At 32.8% G+C, this 19,134-nt stretch overlaps 1 pseudogene; it reads right to left on the reverse strand.

Annotated features, from left to right (window-relative positions):
- Window positions 1-351: 351 nt before the first annotated feature.
- Window positions 352-19,134, reverse strand: part of LOC149578798 (xanthohumol 4-O-methyltransferase pseudogene) — a 160,915-nt pseudogene continuing 142,132 nt past the window's right edge.

Consider the following 19,134-nt stretch of genomic DNA (forward strand, 5'->3'; position numbering starts at 1 on the left):
GAATTGATAAACTTTTAATAGAACTTAGAATTCGTAAAAAATAATCAAAATTCATTGATCCAACAAACAAAATTTATAGCATCTAAATGAATGAGTAAGAATTCCTGCCCATAGAGGGGAACTAAAAATTATAAGTATGCTAGTCTCTGCTCACACATAAATTATAACGACATTATATGATTATATGATTCTTAGCGTGCTCAAATATATTAGAAATAGAAAATAATTACATTGTATGAATATAAGTTCTTAGCATAGACAAAACTTATTAACCGAGGACATACCATACAAATAAAGAGAAAAGTTAAATATTTATGAATCCATGACTCTGTAAATAGATCAACAGAGCGGCTAATAAGGAAAAGCTTCAATTACAGACTGCAACGCCGGTATGGCAATAACATGGAACCGTGGAAATCCTCCTTTCTTCAGCAAATTCTTCCACTCCTCTTCACTTCTCACTTTCCCACCAGGGGTGTACACGATCGTTGCCAGATCAAACACAAGACCAAAAGTGGGATTCATCGCCGTCTTCTCTCGGGCATTCAGAACCGCATCCACAATTATCACCTTCCCATTCTCTGGAATCGCCTTTCTGCATTGCTTCAGAATCTTCACGCAGTTCTCGTCCCCCCAATCATGCAATGTCCACTGTAGTATTTCAACAAAATAAACAAAAAGATCTTTAGAAAAAAAGAAACCCAGAAAAACCTCCACCTTTATACAAAACGAAGCACCGACCTTCATGAAGACAGCGTCTCCGGACGGCACCTCCTTGAACATGTCCCCTCCCACATCCTTCACCTCTGCAAGTGAAAAAAAGACGATGACATTTTTATGCAGAGAAATAAAAAAGCAGCTCCTCTTGTACCACGATTTAAAACATGTTGGACTGAAAACGTTTTACCTAATCGGCTTAGTGTGTGGAAACTCCATGACTTCAACGTGCTGTAGCAATCGTTCAACTTGTTTTAGTCACATTTCATTTTGAAAAGGGACTCCATGTGACGTTTTGGGAAATAATTTAGTTTGCAAATTTAGCAATCTGAGAAGGGCGACGGATGTATGTACGTATGGGATATTACACATACAGCAGCAAAATCAAGCTTCACGTACTCCTGCATTTTCTTCTATACAGTCATAGAAATGCGTTAAAGTTTGTAAAGACGGTTTAAACTTATTTTTCAATTTCTGTTTTTTAAATATTTGTTTATATTTTATCCCAAACATCTTAAGCTTATATTAGATTTATATTAGATATATATTGAAGTTTATGTAAAATGAAAATGTTATATTAAGAAATTAATTTATAGTTTTAAAAACAATTTATTTTCATTATTACTAATTTTTTGGTTATTAGTTTTTACCAATACTTAATTCTATATTATTTTTTCTTTCAATGTTATATATTTAGTATTTTAATTTTTATTTATTTTAATAATTTTAACATATGATATATAATTACTTAATTTTATTTAATGAAAGTTATTAGTTAACTTTTAAAAATATAAAGTAATTTTAATAAAAAAAAAACTAATTTCAAAATTATACATTTTTTATTTTTTTAATAAAAAGGTATATAGATATATATATGTATATATGCATGTGTGTATATATATACATATATATATGTATAGATATATGTATGTGTGTGTGTGTGTGTGTATATTTATATTTATGTATATATATGCATATACATATATACATACATAAATATGTACATATACATAAATATATATAATTAAATATATTAATAACTATTAGATTTGTTTTGGATGAATAATTATTAAATATAATAGAGCATCCTACATGAATGTTTTTAAAATTTAAGCTAACATATCACATTATTTATTTTTTCTAATATATTTTATATGTTACAATATAATAATTCTTTAAATAAAAAAGAATAAAAATTAAAAATCAATAAAACTTTGTAATAAAACTCGATATGATGAAAGCTTATGATAGGGTTTGTTGAAAATTTTTGTTGCAAGTGCTTTCCAAAATGGGTTTTTCAAGAAATTGGTGCAAATGGATTAAGGCATGTATCTCGTGTGCTTGGTTTTCAATACTAATTAATGGAAAACCTCTGAGCTTCTTCTCATCTAGTCAAGGGATCAGGCAAGGAGACCCTCTATCCCCAGTTCTTTTCATCATTATGGTTGAAGCCTTTAGCAGGACCATTTCACATCATCATAAGCTCAACAATTTGCATGGTGCTATTATCTTGGGTACAAACATTGCTATAACATATTCACTTTTTGCGAATGATACACTTTTATTTGGATTGTTAAATGTCCAGGAAGCTAGGCATAGTCTTCATGTTCTCAATCTGTATTCAGCAATGTCAGGTTAAGCCATTAATGCTCAGAAATCAAAAATCAACTTTTTTAATACAAACAAAGTGATTTTTTATCAAATTAAGCATATATTGGGTTTCTTAGAAGATTTCTTACCTTGTGTGTATTTGGGCATCCCTTTCTTTATGGGTTCAAACAAATCTTCGTATTGGTCTTCTGTCATTCAACACATTCACAATAGAATCATAGCTTGGAAAGTCGAATGGTTGTCCTTAGCTGGGAGAGTACTACTGATTAAAATAGTATTAGCTGCAATTCCAAATTACTTTTTTGTTGATCTTAAAGCTGCCCACAAAATTTTGGTTCAAATTCAGAAAATGATTAAGGGCTTGTTATGGATAGGTAATATGGATAATTCTCACAAGATCCCACTTATTTCATTATAGGACATGTCACAGATTCCAGCAGTTGGAGGGGCAGGTGTGCATGACCTTGCTAAAAGAAATGAAACATTTGGTAGGAAATTGGTTTGGCAAATGTACACTAAACCTCAATCTATTTGGTGTGAAATTATGCAACAAAAGTATCCAGATAATAATGATCCCTCTAGAATTCTTTCTATTTTGGACCTCCTAAAGGTTTGGTTATATGGGATTGCATGACAGCTTCTTGTAATATTGTGGCTAATTATATTTCTTGGGAAGTTAATGATGGTACTAGTGTTAACTTTTGGAGAGATTCTTGGAATGGTCAAATTCCACTTTCCAACAATTTGATTTCTCTAAATATCATGGAAGTGTTAGAACTACACTAGGGTACTCACCTTTATCAGCATGTGGCATATGTTTGTGAATTCTCAAGGAAAGTGTGTTGGAAGGATCCTACGGTTTTACCACTTTCATCTTAGGAAATTAGACAATTCAAATATATTTTGTCTTCTAGACAAGTCTTCTTTTCTAGAACTCAAGACAAGATTTAATGGGCCCTAGCTAAGGATGGTAATTATTTAGTAAAAGAGGGTTATACATTTTTGCAGCAAAATGTTTCACATAAAGTTACCTGTAGGGCATTCTCATTTTGTTGGAATCATATTGTGCTTCCAAAGGTAGGTTATTTATATTGGCTTGCACTAAAACACAGGATTTTGACTGGTGACAGATTGAATAGATTGCACATTGTCTCCTCCTTTAACTATTTTTTTTGTGATGAGTGTGAAGAGTCAGTTGACCATCTTTTTGTCTCATGCTCATTTGCTTATCAATGCTGAAGTTTTGTATTGAATAAGCTACATTATAGTACTCCTCTCCAAAATAATTTGTGGGATCTTTTTCAAGCTTGGCCAATCCTTTATCCCAAATCATTATTTGCAAACCTTTGGAAATGTATCCTGGCTTTGGTTGTTTGGACTATTTGGTGGGAGCGTAACAAATGCACTTTCAGAAAAGAGAGTCATACCTTACAAATGGTTTTGGAGGGTATTGAAAGATCTATCTCAGAGGTGACTAATTCAAGTTTGAAAAAGACAAAATTTGATCTTGTTGTTACTTCTTGGGACTCTCAAATTATTAAAAGTTGGAAACACTTATTCATTCTGAATGGTTGGAAAATTGGTAATTCTTCAACTTTATCAACATCCCATAAGCAAATAGGATGGAGGCCACCTCAGGAGGGATATTAGAAATTGAATTTTGATGGCGCATCAAGAGGTAATCTTTGCCCCTCTAGTTTTGGTCCATGCATAAGAAATTCAAATGGAGATGTTGTGGCAATTACAACATCTCCTTTGCCTATTAATACAAATAACATGGTAGAGGCACAAGCTCTATTAGTTGGTCTTATTTTAACAAAACAAGGTAATTTTCATTTGCTACATATTGAAGGGGATTCCTCTATCATTATAAATGCATGTATTCATTGGACTATTTTATCTTGGAAGTTAAAATATATTCTTACTCAAATTTGGAGGCTCCTTGATGAGTGCATGGATGTTTGTATTTCACATATGTATAGGGAAGGAAACCAACTTGCAGATTTTCTTTCAAATTTGGGCTATGATGGTTTGTTGGTTTCATCATTTCAACCTCTATCCATAATTGAGAAACATGATGCCATCAAAATATTAATCCAGGAAGATAAGTCCACTGGATAGTTTTTGCTTATACCTTTCAAATTTGGGCTATGATTGTTTGTTGGTTTCATCATTTCAACCTCTATCCATAATTGAGAAACATGATGCCCTCAAAATATTAATCCAGGAAGATAAGTCCACTGGATAGTTTTTTCTTATACCTTTTTCTGAACACCTTGCATACATGGGATGGTCAGAATTTAAAACTTGATAAGACTGAGGATCACATTGCTTATTTGGTTTTGTCAGAAATTAACAGTTGTTTAGATTGAAGGAATACAAATTGTTCATTACATGTCATATTATGTACCTGCAGCTCCCAGTTTTCATATTGTGAATTGATCCTTCTTCGTGTGGCAATCTTTATGACATTATGGTGAGGTTTTGAAGGTACTAAAGCAAGTCTTTTAGAGGAAAAAATTTGTGTGTGTTCTCACATGGTATACAACAATTTTCAGCCTTGGATTCAAGGATAGAGGTTTGTGCATTATTTATTTCATCTCCTACTAGCGGTCTACTATAGTTCTTCATAACTTGGGTCTGCAATTGTCATTCATCTTTAGTTCTTTGTGGCTTTGGTTAACATTTGTGTTTCAATATGCATCATGGTTGGGATATTGCTACTGCCTACGATTTGTGCCATAAAATATATTGAGGTGTAATGCCAAAGAACTTCCATATATGGATCTCACTGAGTTTGGAGGAAGGTGTATTGCCCAATGACATTTTTGATCTGGTGCTCGATGTTATGTTTTTTGTCCATTTTCCAACAATGAGGAGATCCATTCACCATGTCATAGGTGAAGAATTGTTGACTCCCTCGGAACCCCTATTTCTCTATCCTTCACAGCTTGTCTCAATATTCCTCTCAAATGTGATGGATCTCATGCAATCTCCTATTTTTCTTCAAGATTTGGCTCAAAAGGTAATTCATAGTAGTTTCCTTGCTAATAACAAACTCTTATTAGCTATGTAGCAATATGATCTTTGGAACAACATGGCATTAGTGGGAGGCTTGTTTTCTCATTCATAGCTTTTGCATAAGCACGAATGCTTTGTAGTATTTGAAGCTATTAAGAAATCAATTGAAAATTGTAGTTCCATCCACACAAAGAATGCACTACAAGTAGCTTCTTGATCTCTTGGTTTTCAATTTGAGGAAAGAATAAGGAAGGTGGGTTATGCCCTAATTGACTTACAAAGGGTTTCTAATCAATCAAACATTCAGCGATCAAGTGGGGGCCATGCTAATTTGTAGCTTCAAGATCAAAATGCTTGGAGATCAGTGTTTGACTCCAATGCTAGTTTGGGTTGGTCACACAATACTTCTTAGGCGTTCTCAGGCTAGGGGCCTATTATTGATTATAGTGGGTATTGGCATGGTGGGCACGGTGAGCATGGTTCTTCAGAAGGTTGCAGTCATGCTGTTTGGGAGGGCTTACCAAATTTTGAAAGTAAGTTTATGCATTGCTACGATGACATGGAAGATTTTGATTTTTTGACCATTTTGCTGGAACTTATTGTATTGGATATCAAAGTGTTGAAAATTGTGAACTGATAGAGATTTTGGATAGGTTGATATTCAGTTTTTGATACACCAATCGATGGTAGTTGATACATCCTTTGTAATTATCTACTCAAAATATATAAAACTATGTATATATCAGGGACGATGATGGGTTTTCTTCTCTAATTCTTTCCCAGTTGACCTTGTTGAATAAAATTAATAAAATATTACAGTGGCTTGCCACTTTTTCCTAAAAAAATAAATTTAAAATTTAAAATTAACTATGTAATATTGTAGCACCTAGTATAATCTTTAAAGGCCTATTTTCTTGTGACCATACTACTATCTTAATTTATTTTTTCTTTCTAAAATTTAAAAAAGAGAAAATTAGTGTCATTTAAGTTTTTTTAAAATTTTTGTATTATTTTAGTTTCATTGATAAATATTTTTTTTTCTTCATTTGTAAATTGTATTATATAAATTATATTGATTAAATTAAAAAGAAAAGTAAAAGTATAAAGTATAAGATATATAAATTTTCATTATTATTCATTAGCCATTGTATAAAATGAACAATGCAATATTTAAAAATAATTCTAAGATTACTATGTTTGGTATGGAGAAGAAATTCATCTCACACTATCTTTTATTACAAAATTTGATTTAAATAAATATTATTTAAAAATAATTTTAAGATTACTATGTTTTGTATAGAGAAGAGATTCATCTCACACTTTTTTTTTTAATTACAAAAATTCATTTAAATAAATCTCCTACAAACGAACCTTACGCAATCAAATATGATTACCCAAATTAATACATTGTATGCTATGGGTAAGATTGGCAAACTCAAAGAAATCAATGTCTTTATGTTATCAAAATAATGTCTTTAGGTTTTTGTCATTTTAATTTGATTATTCTTTTATTTGAAAAGTATTTGAAATGATTTTTAAAACATTCATTAGCTTAATTTAAAAAAATATTTATATGGCATATATCACAAAATAGTTTAATTAGATATTATATTATATAGATCGTAATATAATTAATTATATATGTTTTAATTAGATATGTATATATGTTGTTAAAATAGTAAATATATAATTATTCTTAAATAAATAAATTTAAAAAATAAAATAAATATAACGTATTATTAGTACAAAAACGATATCAAAAACATAAAAATAATGAAATGAAATAAATTATTCTTAGAATTGAAAATTATTATTTAATATAATAATTTTATTGGTGCAAAAGTATGAATATAAATTTTATGTAACCTTAAAAGTCTAGAATTAAAATATAATGCAACTCTAAAAGCCAAAAATAATAATTTTAAATTATCTATGAAAACTCTAGAAGATGGGCAAGTTTATAGAGGGTTTGTATTTCTTAGGAAGACAATATTGGAAGGACAATAGAGTGCTGGCATGAGGGCATGTATGGGGGTAAATGGTATGGGACATGCATGCTCTCACATGTTTAAATTTAGCATTTAGTTATCCTAATCTAAGAAGTCATAAGTAATATTAGGAAGGAATGCCTTTGACATTGGAGTGTGTGACAACACTGAGTTTTGAGCTAGGAAAACCTATAACTTCTTTTAGGTGTCAACTTTTGCACATGAGTTCTAATGTTATTCTTTTCTTTTCTATTCTTTTCAAATTTTGTGCATGAGTTCTCATGTTATTCCTCTCTTTTCTTTTCAACTTTTGCACACCAATTTTAATGATATTCTTTTCTTTTTTTTCCAACTTTTGCACACTACTTCTAATGATACTCTTCATTGTGACATTTTTTACATAGATGGGCTATGCTTCTCTATAAAAAAAAATTATTCAAGGATGCATTAGGTTGATGATAATTTTTCATTTCTTGAAGTCTAGCAATTGATGTAAATGTGAATGAGTTAAACATCACACACTAAGGCTTGATTCATAGGCTAAAAATGTTAAATTGTCAAAGTTGACTTATTTTTCCAACATTAATTTTCCCAGTAGAGTGTGTTGTTTAAGGGTCATGCAAATGTAGTTGCACTTATCATTAGTTGATGGAAAAAGGTTCATCCTGACATTGACTTTGTTTGTATGCAATTGATTATGTTTTGGTTTGGAATTCATGCAAAGTTGGCAGACATATGAATATGGTTGTACGAGATATGTGTAAAAAATATTGAAAATAATTCTTTTGTGTATAGTATTTCAATCTTTAGAGTGAATAATTTGAATTTTAATATGTTGTTGTTATTTTTTATAGTAGATTGTACAAAAATATCAAAATAATCCAATACAATTTTTTTTGTCTTGCAAATGTATTGACAAAGAATTGATCCATAAATAATGATAAAGATATAAAATCAAAATTTTCAATAGACAAAAAAAAACTAAATTAGGAAGGATGATTTTACTACATGTTGGAATAATATATAACATTTCTATGAAGTCCATATGTATTGACTATACTCAAAGTTATCCTTCAAACATAGTAAAATTTATAATATCCATGATTTAAGATAATCGCATAGTTTTTTCCTAGAAAATTAGGCTCATAATGTTTGACAATTGGAATGTGTCATGGAAAGGTACTATTTGTAAGGATTATGTGCATCTTTAATGAAATGTACAAATAAATTTTTGTGACATACTTACCAAATACTTATGGGTATCTTCCACCAACATGCTAGTCATTGCACACATAACACATCACCCATAGTATAGGTTCACAATTGGCATTCATCTCTTTTGCAAAAAGCATCATTGTCCATATATGTGTTCTTTTATCATGTATTTTATATAATTTATAATAATTATTAGGTTTAATTCATGATCAAAATAGTTTAAATTTGTAGCACATTCATTGTGAATAGAATACTAGAAAAATATCCACTCAAGAAACTAGCATAGTTCATAGGGTGTATAAAAGTGATGAAGTAAAACATGCATTTTGTCCAATAGGTAATCATTGATATTACATGGTTTAGAAATGAATTGATTATCACTTTTTTTTCATCATGTGGTTTGTAGGCCTCTTGTATAATTAGCTTTTGTGAGTCCTTTTTTTTTTTTTTGTTACTTTGGAGGAGTGATCATATGGATATTATTTTTATAAGTGTTATGCGAAATGAATATTTTGGCCCTCTATCATTTTTACTACTATCTTTTGTATTAGTAAAAGCTATTCAATTTTCAATTTTGGATATGAAGGGATTATGTCAGAAAAGAAAGGATGGACACATTAATTTATAATGAGTTATGAGATTATAAAACCAACTGGCATTATTTCCTTTTGTGGTGGTATACTGGATAGAGTAATTACTCCTTATTGGTCATTTTTTACACCCATGCAAAAAAAACTCATGATCTTCTAGTATTACTTCACTTAACATTTTCTTATCTAAGGAGTTTTTTCTAGCAAATAGTGGATAGTGGATCACATAAGTCATTGGATTTTTTTTCACTATTGAAGGTGGGGTTATGTCAAGTTCCTTAAAAGAATTGGTTGTGGATTTTTGGGAAAGGGTTGAGATAGGTGGGAGCCCTGTGCATATTGAGTTGAGATCTATTGAGTATTACACCAAAATTAGTGATGCTAGCTACTTGGACTTATCTACCTAAGGGGGGATTAGTTCCATTCATGAAGTGCATTGAGGCCAATGATGAAAATATTTCCATCTAATTTGTTAACTCTTGGAATGACCATCATGTTACTATTAATGGTATCTCATTCAAGATTAATGAGGAATTCATTGCTTGAGATAGTGGGATATCCCTCAGCAATGGGAAATGGCATAAGAAAACTAGGATTTCAAATGAAGCTAGCCTCAAAAAATTATTTTTCCCTCATGAAAAGTTAGTTTGAACATATGGTGTGTTTGAAAGAGAAGCATATGCATCTTCATGGATTAAGTTATGCTATGCTATTATATGATACATTACACTAGAAGGGCATTTTCAAAATTTTTATTACTAGCATTTTTATATTTAAAATTACTTTAGGAATTGGGACCTTATCTCTTTCCCCTACCTTCTTCCACATTCTATGGATGATAATAGTTTGAAAGTTAGGAAAAATAAAAAGGAGAGCAAGTCTTATACTATGTTGCACCAAGCCTTCATGTTTTGTGTCTAAAATTTTGATGGGGCTTTATGTCACCCTCAATCCATTAATATCTAGGTCTTTTCACCCAATCTATTCTCATCCATTTCTACTCCTCAAATCTCTATAGAGGATGACTTAACTATTGATACCAAATGTCCCAACCCTATCCCAAGTCTCCTACGTTCTCCAAAAAATCAAGATGGGGAGGGATGTCAATGTTATTGAGTCTGATCATGTTAAGGTGGAAGGGGGAAGGAAAATTCCCTAGGCCTAGAAAATTTTGAAATAAGGTAACCCTAAGGAGAAGAAAAAGTGTACCATTAGCCTAGACTCTATGGGAAGTGGAAAGAGAAAGAAGACTACTAAAAGTAAGAAAAGGAACGTGGATCACATAAAGTGTATATATATATATATATATATATATATATATATATATATATATATGATGATGATGATAAGGATGACCTGATGAGTGAAGATCCTTAGACAAGACATGAATGCATCCATATAGATATCCACTTGAGCTCTATTCCCTCCCATGTTTTTTACACTATCAATGGTGAAACCCACACCTTAGAGGTTACAATACTAGGGGAGAGTGTGGTTATCCTAATAGAATTACTTCCACTACCTACCAACATGATAAATGAATAAATATTTCTAAAGGAAATGGGAGTAACCCAGTGGGGTCATCAAGGATTGGTATGCAGGGGTGTTCTGCGGAGGGAACTATTAGAGGAGATCATAAAGAAAATTATGAAGAGATAGGAAAATCTAGACTAGCTAGGTTTGATGAGGTGGTCAACCTTGCCATTAAAATTATTCACTCAGTGACCACCACCCTCCATTTCTTGCATGGTGAGCAGGATGAATTTTCCATCTATGTGGGCTTTGATACTCATCATCCCTCTATTGGTTTCTCGTAGATGATTGTCTTCATATGCCACTAGAAAATCTTAACAAAGAGAAGAAAGAGGGCTAGATATCATTTTTTTATTACCTTATTATGTTATTTATTTCTTGTACTCATCTTGGTTGGCTATTGTTATAATCTTGAGTTTGACTCAATTTGATTATGGTGAAGGACTTAATTATGTTTATGTATATTTTTAATTTCCAGTATGTTAGACAACCTACTAGTTGTAGTTGATGCACAAGTTGGGAGACACAAATGTGGAGTTTTTGTATATTAAAAAAAGGAGTAGGTTAATAATGTGTTTTGACTTTCTAAGTATGTGAAAGATCATGGTCAACCAAACTATGGTCTCAAGTGGTAATGAAAAAGTAGCAAATTAGGGTTATGTCAACTTAACAGACAATTTTAAAGTGGTTCTGGACTTTATATCAAAAAGTTGTAAGAAAATAATCTATAGAAAATTGAATTTAGTTTTTAAATTAAAAGGCCTTATCTAGAGAAACAAATTATTTTATTGGTCAAAAGTTTGGATTTTAATGTAGTACTACAAAAATTTAAGGGAGAAAATAAAAAGTAGGTGTATCTCTGACCACCTTAATCAAAATGAAATGATAATATTTTTTAATATATTTATAGATATAAAAAGTAGACTCATGCTCGGATGTGACACATATCTTTGGGTATTTTTACTACAAATAAATAATTAAGTATGAATTTTCTACTATAACTTTTCCTGAATAAACAAAATCCCCTATCTAACTATCTTAACTAATTGAAAACTTTACCAAATTAATTTTTTTCCCCTTATATTAGGCAAAGCATAGAATGTGACACAACTTTTAGATTTCAAAAATGTTATACCATTTGAAAGTTATCGCTATTTTTATATCAATATGTCAATCATCACTTTACAACCATCTTCATTCAAAATTAACTAGTAAATACTAATCAAACTCAAATTTTGACAATAAATATATCGATGGAATCTTGAGAGTGTTATAAAAAACCCTTTTTTTTTCATTGAATTTTGATGAGAACAATATTGTCAAATGGCTATTCGAAATCTGAATGCCAGTGAAAGCTTTCTCAAACAAGTTTTTTTAGTTGACCAAACAGGTTTAGTAAATACCAAGCCTAATTAGGTATCTGAAAAGTGGTGGCCAAAATTCCTTCAAGAATTCATAGCCCAGGCATTATTATTATTAACTATTATTATAACATATGATTATGATTATTATTATTAAATATAATATAGTAATATATATAATTATTCTTATGATAATTATTATTAAATATAATATAGTAATATATGATTATTATTTTTATATAATCTAGTAATATATTATTATTATATTAGAATATACAATATTATATTATTATTATTAAATTTAATATTATAATGAAATGCATCAAAAGGGGTCATAGGTCCCAGAGACCCATTTGGTTGGTTTGAATGCATTGAAATGGGTCATAAGTTAACCTATGACCCCTTTAAATGCATTCGAACCAACCAAATAGGTCCCTAGGGGTCCTAGTGAGCCTAGGGACATATGTTGTCATGAAATGTGTCAAAAGGGGTCATAGGTTAACCTATGACCCCTTTTGACACATTCAAAACAACCAAATGGGTCCTAGAGCCCCTAGGGACGTATTTTGTCATAAAATGTGTTGAAAGGGGTCATAGGTTAAGCTATGATCTCTTACGATGCATTCAAACCAACCAAATGGGTCCTTAGGGGTCTTAGGGACCCTAGGACATATGTTGTCATGAAATGTGTCAAAATGGTTCATAGGTTAACCTATGACCCCTTTCAATGCAATCAAATGAACCAAATAGGTCCCTAGGGGTTCTAGGCCCACTAGGGACATACGGTGTCATGAAATGCATCGAAAGGGGTCATAGGTTAACCTATGACCCCTTTCAATGCATTCAAACTAACCAAATAGGTCCCTATGGATCCTAGGGCCCCTAGGGACATATGTTGTGATGAATTGCATCAAAAAGGGTCATAGGTTAACCTGTCACCTCTTTTGACACATTTGAACCAACCAAACAGGTCCCTAGGGGTCATAGGGCCCCTAGGACATATGTTTTCATGAAATGCATTAAAAGAGGTCATAGGTTAACATATGACCCCTTTCAACACATTTAAAGTAGCAAAACAATTCCTTAGGGGTCCTAGGGCCCCTAGGGACACATGTTATCATGAAACGGGTCATAGGTTAACCTATGAACCCTTTCAATGCATTCGAACCAACCAAATGGGTCCCAAGGGGTCCTAGGCACCCTAGAGAAATATGTTGTAATGAAATGCATGGAAATAGATCATAGCTTATTGTATGACCCCTTTCAATGCATTCAAAACAACTAAATAGGTCTTTAGGGGTCCTAGGGCCCCTAGGGACATATGTTGTCATGAAATGTGTCAAAAGGGGTCACCTTTCATTGTCCGTAGGGGTCCTAGGGTCCATAGCAACATATGTTCTCATGAAATGCATCGAAAAGTGTCATAGCTTATTCTACAACCCCTTTTGATGCATTTGAAACAACCAAATATGGCCCTAGGGGTCGTAGTGGCCCTAGGACTGCTAAGGAACTATTTGATTGTTTCAAATGCATCAAAAGGGGTCATAGCTTAACCTATGACCCCTTTCGATGCATTTCAAATGATCAAATAGTTCCTTAGTAGTCCTAGGGCCCCTATGGACATATCATGTCATGAAATGTGCCAAAAGGGGTCATAGGTTATCGTATGACCCCTTTCGTTGCATTCAAACCATATGTTGTCATGAAATGCATCGAAAGGGGTCATATGTTAAACTATGACTCTTTTGGATGCATTCAAACCAACGAAATGGGTCTCTTTGGGTCCTAGGGCCCCTAGTGACATATATTGTGATGAAATATGTCAAAAGGGGTCATAGGTTAAGCTATGACCCCTTTTGACATATTCAAACCAACCAAATGGGTCCTTGGGGCCCTATGGACATATGTTGTCATGAAAAGCATCAAAAGGGGTCATAGGTTAACCTGTGACCCCTTTCAACATCCCTAGGGGACCTAGGCCTCCTAGGGACATATGTTCTTATGAAATATGTCGAAAGGGGTCATAAGTTATCGTATGACCCCTTTTGATGCATTTGAACAAACCAAATAGGTCATTAGGGGTCCTAGGGCCCCAAGGAACATATGTTTCTATGAAATGCATTGAAAGGGGTCATAGGTTATTGTATGACCCCTTTCAACACATTAGAAACAATCAAATAGGTCTGTAGGGATCTTAGGGCCCCTAGGGACATATGTCATCATGAAATGCATCGAAAGCTATCATAGGTTAACCTATGTCCCTTTTGGATGCATTCAAACCAACCAAATAGGTCCCTAGGGGTCTTAGCACCTCTACGGACATATGTTGTCATGAAATGCATTGAAAGGAGTCATAGGTTAACCTATTATCCCTTTCAATGCATTTCAACCAAAAAAATAGGTTCTTAGGGGTCCTATAGCCCTTAAGGACATATGTTGTCATGAAATGTGTTGAAAGGGGTCATAGGTTGTCGTATGACCCCTTTCAATGTATGTGAAACAACAAAATAGGTCCCTAGGGATCCTAGGGCCCCTAGGGACATATGTTGTCATAAAATGCATCGAAAGGGCTCATAGGTTAACTTATGACCCCTTTCAATGCATTTGAACAAACCAAATAGGTCCCTAGGGTTTCGAGGGCCCCTAGAGACATATGTTGTTATGAAATGCATTGAAATGGATTATAGGTTATCGTGTGATGCCTTTCAATGCATTCAATACAACTAGATAGGTCCTTAGGGGTTCGAGGGCCCCTAGGGATATATATATTTTGTCATTAAATGCATTAAAAGGGGTAATAGGTTAACTTGTGACCCCTTTTGACACATTCAAACCAACCAAATAGGTCCCTAGGGATCCTAGAGCCCCTAGGGATAAATGTTTTCATGAAATGCAATAAAAGGGATCACAGGTTAACCTATGACCCTATGGCCCCTTTCGATACATTGAAACTGACCAAATAGTTCCTTTGGGGTCCTAGGGCCCCTAGGGACATGTGTTGTCATGAAATGTGTCAAAAGGGGTCATAGGTTATCATATGATACCTTTTCGCACATTCAAAATAACCAAATAGGTCCTTAGGAGTTCTAAGGTCCTTAGGGACATATGTTGTAATGAAGTGTGTCAAAAGGGGTCATAGGTTAACTTATGACCCCTTTCAACTCATTTTTACCAACCAAATAGGGCCCTAGGGGTCTGAGCGCCTTAGGGACATGTTGTCATCAAATGAGTCAAAAGAGGTCATAGGTTATCATGTGACCTCTTTCGATGCATTCAAAACAACCAAATAAGTCCCTAGGGGTCCTAGGACCCCTAGGGACATATATTGTCATGAAATGAATCAAAAGGGGTCATAAATTAATCTATGACCCCTTTCAATGCATTCGGTCCATAGAAATGGGTCCCTAGGGGTCGGACATATGTTGTCATGAAATGTATCAAAAGGGATCATAGGTTAACCTATGACCCCTTTTGATGTATTTGAACCAACCAAATGGGTCCTAAGGGGTCCTAAGGCCCCTAGGGACATATGTTGAAATGAAAATGCATCAAAAGGTGTCATAGGTTAACGTATGACACCTTTCGATGCATTTGAACCAACCAAATAGGTCCCTAGGGGTATTAGGGCCCTTAGTGACATATGTTGTCATGAAATGCATCAAAAGGGGTCATATGTTATTATGACCCCTTTTGACACATTTGAAACAACCAAATAGGTCCATGGGGGTCCTAGGGCCCCTAGGGACATATGTTGTCATGAAATGCATCAAAAGGGGCATAGGTTATAATATGACCCCTTTTGACACATTTGAAACAACCAAATAGGTCCCTAGGGGTCCTAAGGCTTGAAGGGACATATGATGTCATGAAATGCATCAAAAGGGGTCATAGCTTAACCTATGACCCCTTTCAACTCATTCAAATCAACTGAATAGGTCCATAGGGGTCCTAAAACCCCTAGGGACATATGTCGTCATGAAATGCATCAAAAGAGGTCATAGGTTAACCAATGACCCTTTGCGACATCCCTAGGGGTCGTAGGGCCCCTAGGGACATATGTTCTCATGATATGCATTGAAAGAGGTCATAGTTTATCGTATAATCTCTTTTGATGCATTCAAGACAACCAAATAGGTCCCTAGTAGGGGTTATAAGGTCCCTAGGAACATATGTTATCATGAAATGCATCGAAATGGGTCATAAGTTAACCTATGACCCATTTCAATGCATTCAAAATGTTCAACCAAGGCATTTTTTGGATTTCTTAGGTTTTGGATTTCTTATGATTTGTTTAGTATCAAAAAATTTGGGATCATATTCAATGATGCATCATCAGGATAAGAGAACTGTGAATTTAGATCATTCTTAGCTCTCTTATCATGATGAGAGATCATTGAGTATGATCCGAAAAGTTTTGATAAAACACACACACACACACATACACACACACACACACACACACACACACACACACACACACACACACACACACACACACACACACACACACACACACACACACACACACCTACAGGCATAAATATAATATTATAGATTGTTGAAATACAGTATCACATTCTTAGAAATCATTAGAAGATTCACATTTAAATTTCATAAGAGGACATAGAATTGTAGTCTATAGATGTTTTGAGAACCTAAATAATGTGTTTTGTTTATATGCAGGGAAACCATGGATGAATTTCAGCAAGAAATTTACAAACTTGCAGAGAGACTACTAGAGATAATAAGCTTGTTTTTGGGGCTAGAGAAGAGTTACATGAAGGAGGTATTTATAGGAGGAGAGAATCTATTTCTTTTGGGACCAAGGTGAGTCCCTATTTGCCATGTTTAAGACCAGATATGATAGATGGTCTGAGACCTCATACAGATGCAGGTGGCCACATTCTTCACTTCCAAGATGATGAGGTCCCTGGGCTTCAAAAATTAAACATCCTCTCATGACACCCACTCACTATACATTTCTAATAAACCAAAACATTTAAATCTTCTGCACCTCTAATGCAAATGGATATTGGATCCACCATTAAACCTCATTTGAAATCAATTTCTAATTCACTATTTCAGTCAACCCAAATCAATCATGAATTATAGATAACGTCCTTGAAAAATTAATATCAATATGAGATTTTTAGCACCCAATCTCATCTAGAACAATTCACATTGAAATTCTTATTTGTTGAAGTTTTCATCAATGCCCATATATAACTATTAAAAAATGGAGTGTCTGCAATGATAACCTATTTTAAAATTCAATGGTACAATTTTTTTGATTTCAAATGCTTTTCCTAAATATCAATTCTCTCTCGTCAACTAAATATAATAGTAAAAATCATAATAATATATTATAATAATTATATATATACTAATATATTATATTTATAGGTAATAGTAATAATAATAATGTATAATATAATAATCATATATAATATCCTATTAAATATAATAATAATAATCATATATTAATATATTACATTTATAGGTCATAATAATAATAATAATAATAATATATATTACTTTATTATATTGAATAATAATAATAGTAAAAATTATAGTATTATTATTAATAATAATAATAATCATAATAATCTTCATAATAATAATTATATACAAATATTATATTTAATAAAATACTAATATATAATAACATTTGCACAAATTTGTTCACATTGCATACACTTTCCAAATTTTGACTTCCCTCCAAAATTTGGGCATCCATTTTGGGTACCTAATATCATAATGGGTATCTAATTTGGGATCAAATACCCAATATGGGATCGGGTACCCAAAATACTAACATTATTTTTCCAAAATATTCTCTGTCATTTGAGACCTGACAAACACATTTTGTAGGGGCCATTTTCACAGGTTTGGAGAAAAATAATTTCTTGGGGCCCATACGAACGAAAAAGGTTCTATAATGTGTGATTAGGTGTCCGATATTATTTTCTAAATGGGGAGCAATAGTCATCGAAAGGCTAAACACAAAAGGAAGATATCAAATAAAGACATTGCAACATATAGGGAAAGGGGCAAGGTAAATCACCAAAGGAAGAAACAAGGTATGTTAAATGTGATTCAAGTTGACGATGTATTGATTGAAGGTGTAATCATAGACTTAGATAATGAATATGTACAGTTGAGGAATGCAAATGTACCAATTGATAATGATGATGTTGAGATTGATAATTTAGAGGATGAAAATATAGAAATGAAATTTTACTAGTTCATAACATAAATTGCATGATTGACCATGTTGAAAATGATAATGCACAGGAATGTCACATATCTCCTAATTATAATCAACATGAAGGTTCTAGAACACCAAAATAGATAATTGAAATTGATAAAACAATTATTAGCAATTTGGAAGGGAAAAAAATTAGAAAGAACCATTTACTTATGGGATCCAAGACTATATACTATTTTTTTAACAACAAGACAGTGGCGAAGCAATGTCAACTTTTTATGAACTTATTAAATATGCATAAGACAAGACCTAGGCTTTCCAAATTGAAGATTTGTGTCAATAAAAAATTGGAAAGAAATGCCATTATTGTGAAGAATCTTTTCAATGCTCTCAATAGCATTGGGAAAAATGGCAGGGAGAAGGATAAAGGAACTACTCGAAGGGTTATTACAACCTCTTTGGTAAGTCATCATTTGAGAAAGGGTAGATATATGAGACAAACTTGTATTGACTTGAACCTAAATCATACTACTTTGAGAAGAGAACTTAGTAGATGAGAGAGAATTTATGATCCTCTTCAAAATGAAGCATGGGCTTTTGGTGGGAGACTTCCACATTTTGATAAGAAGCCATCTGATGATGTGAAGGAAGAAATTAAATAGTTTTAGCACTCTAGATCAAGAGTATCACCCAATGCTAAAGATGTGTTAAAGTTAAAAATTGGCATCAAAGATCGCACACCACATCCTAAACATTATTTGGAGGTAAGTCAAATATGTTCTTAAAATAATTTAGAGAGAGTCATCCAAGATTGCATATATCACAAAGGGATTTTAAATCTTTGAAGCCATTTTATTGTGTGCCACTTAAAATTCAAAATGTTGTTGCAA

This window comes from Cupressus sempervirens, chromosome 1 (genome assembly GCF_028749045.1).
Source record: "Cupressus sempervirens isolate cs-2001-9-10 chromosome 1, ASM2874904v1, whole genome shotgun sequence".
Classification (NCBI taxonomy): Eukaryota; Viridiplantae; Streptophyta; class Pinopsida; order Cupressales; family Cupressaceae; genus Cupressus; species Cupressus sempervirens.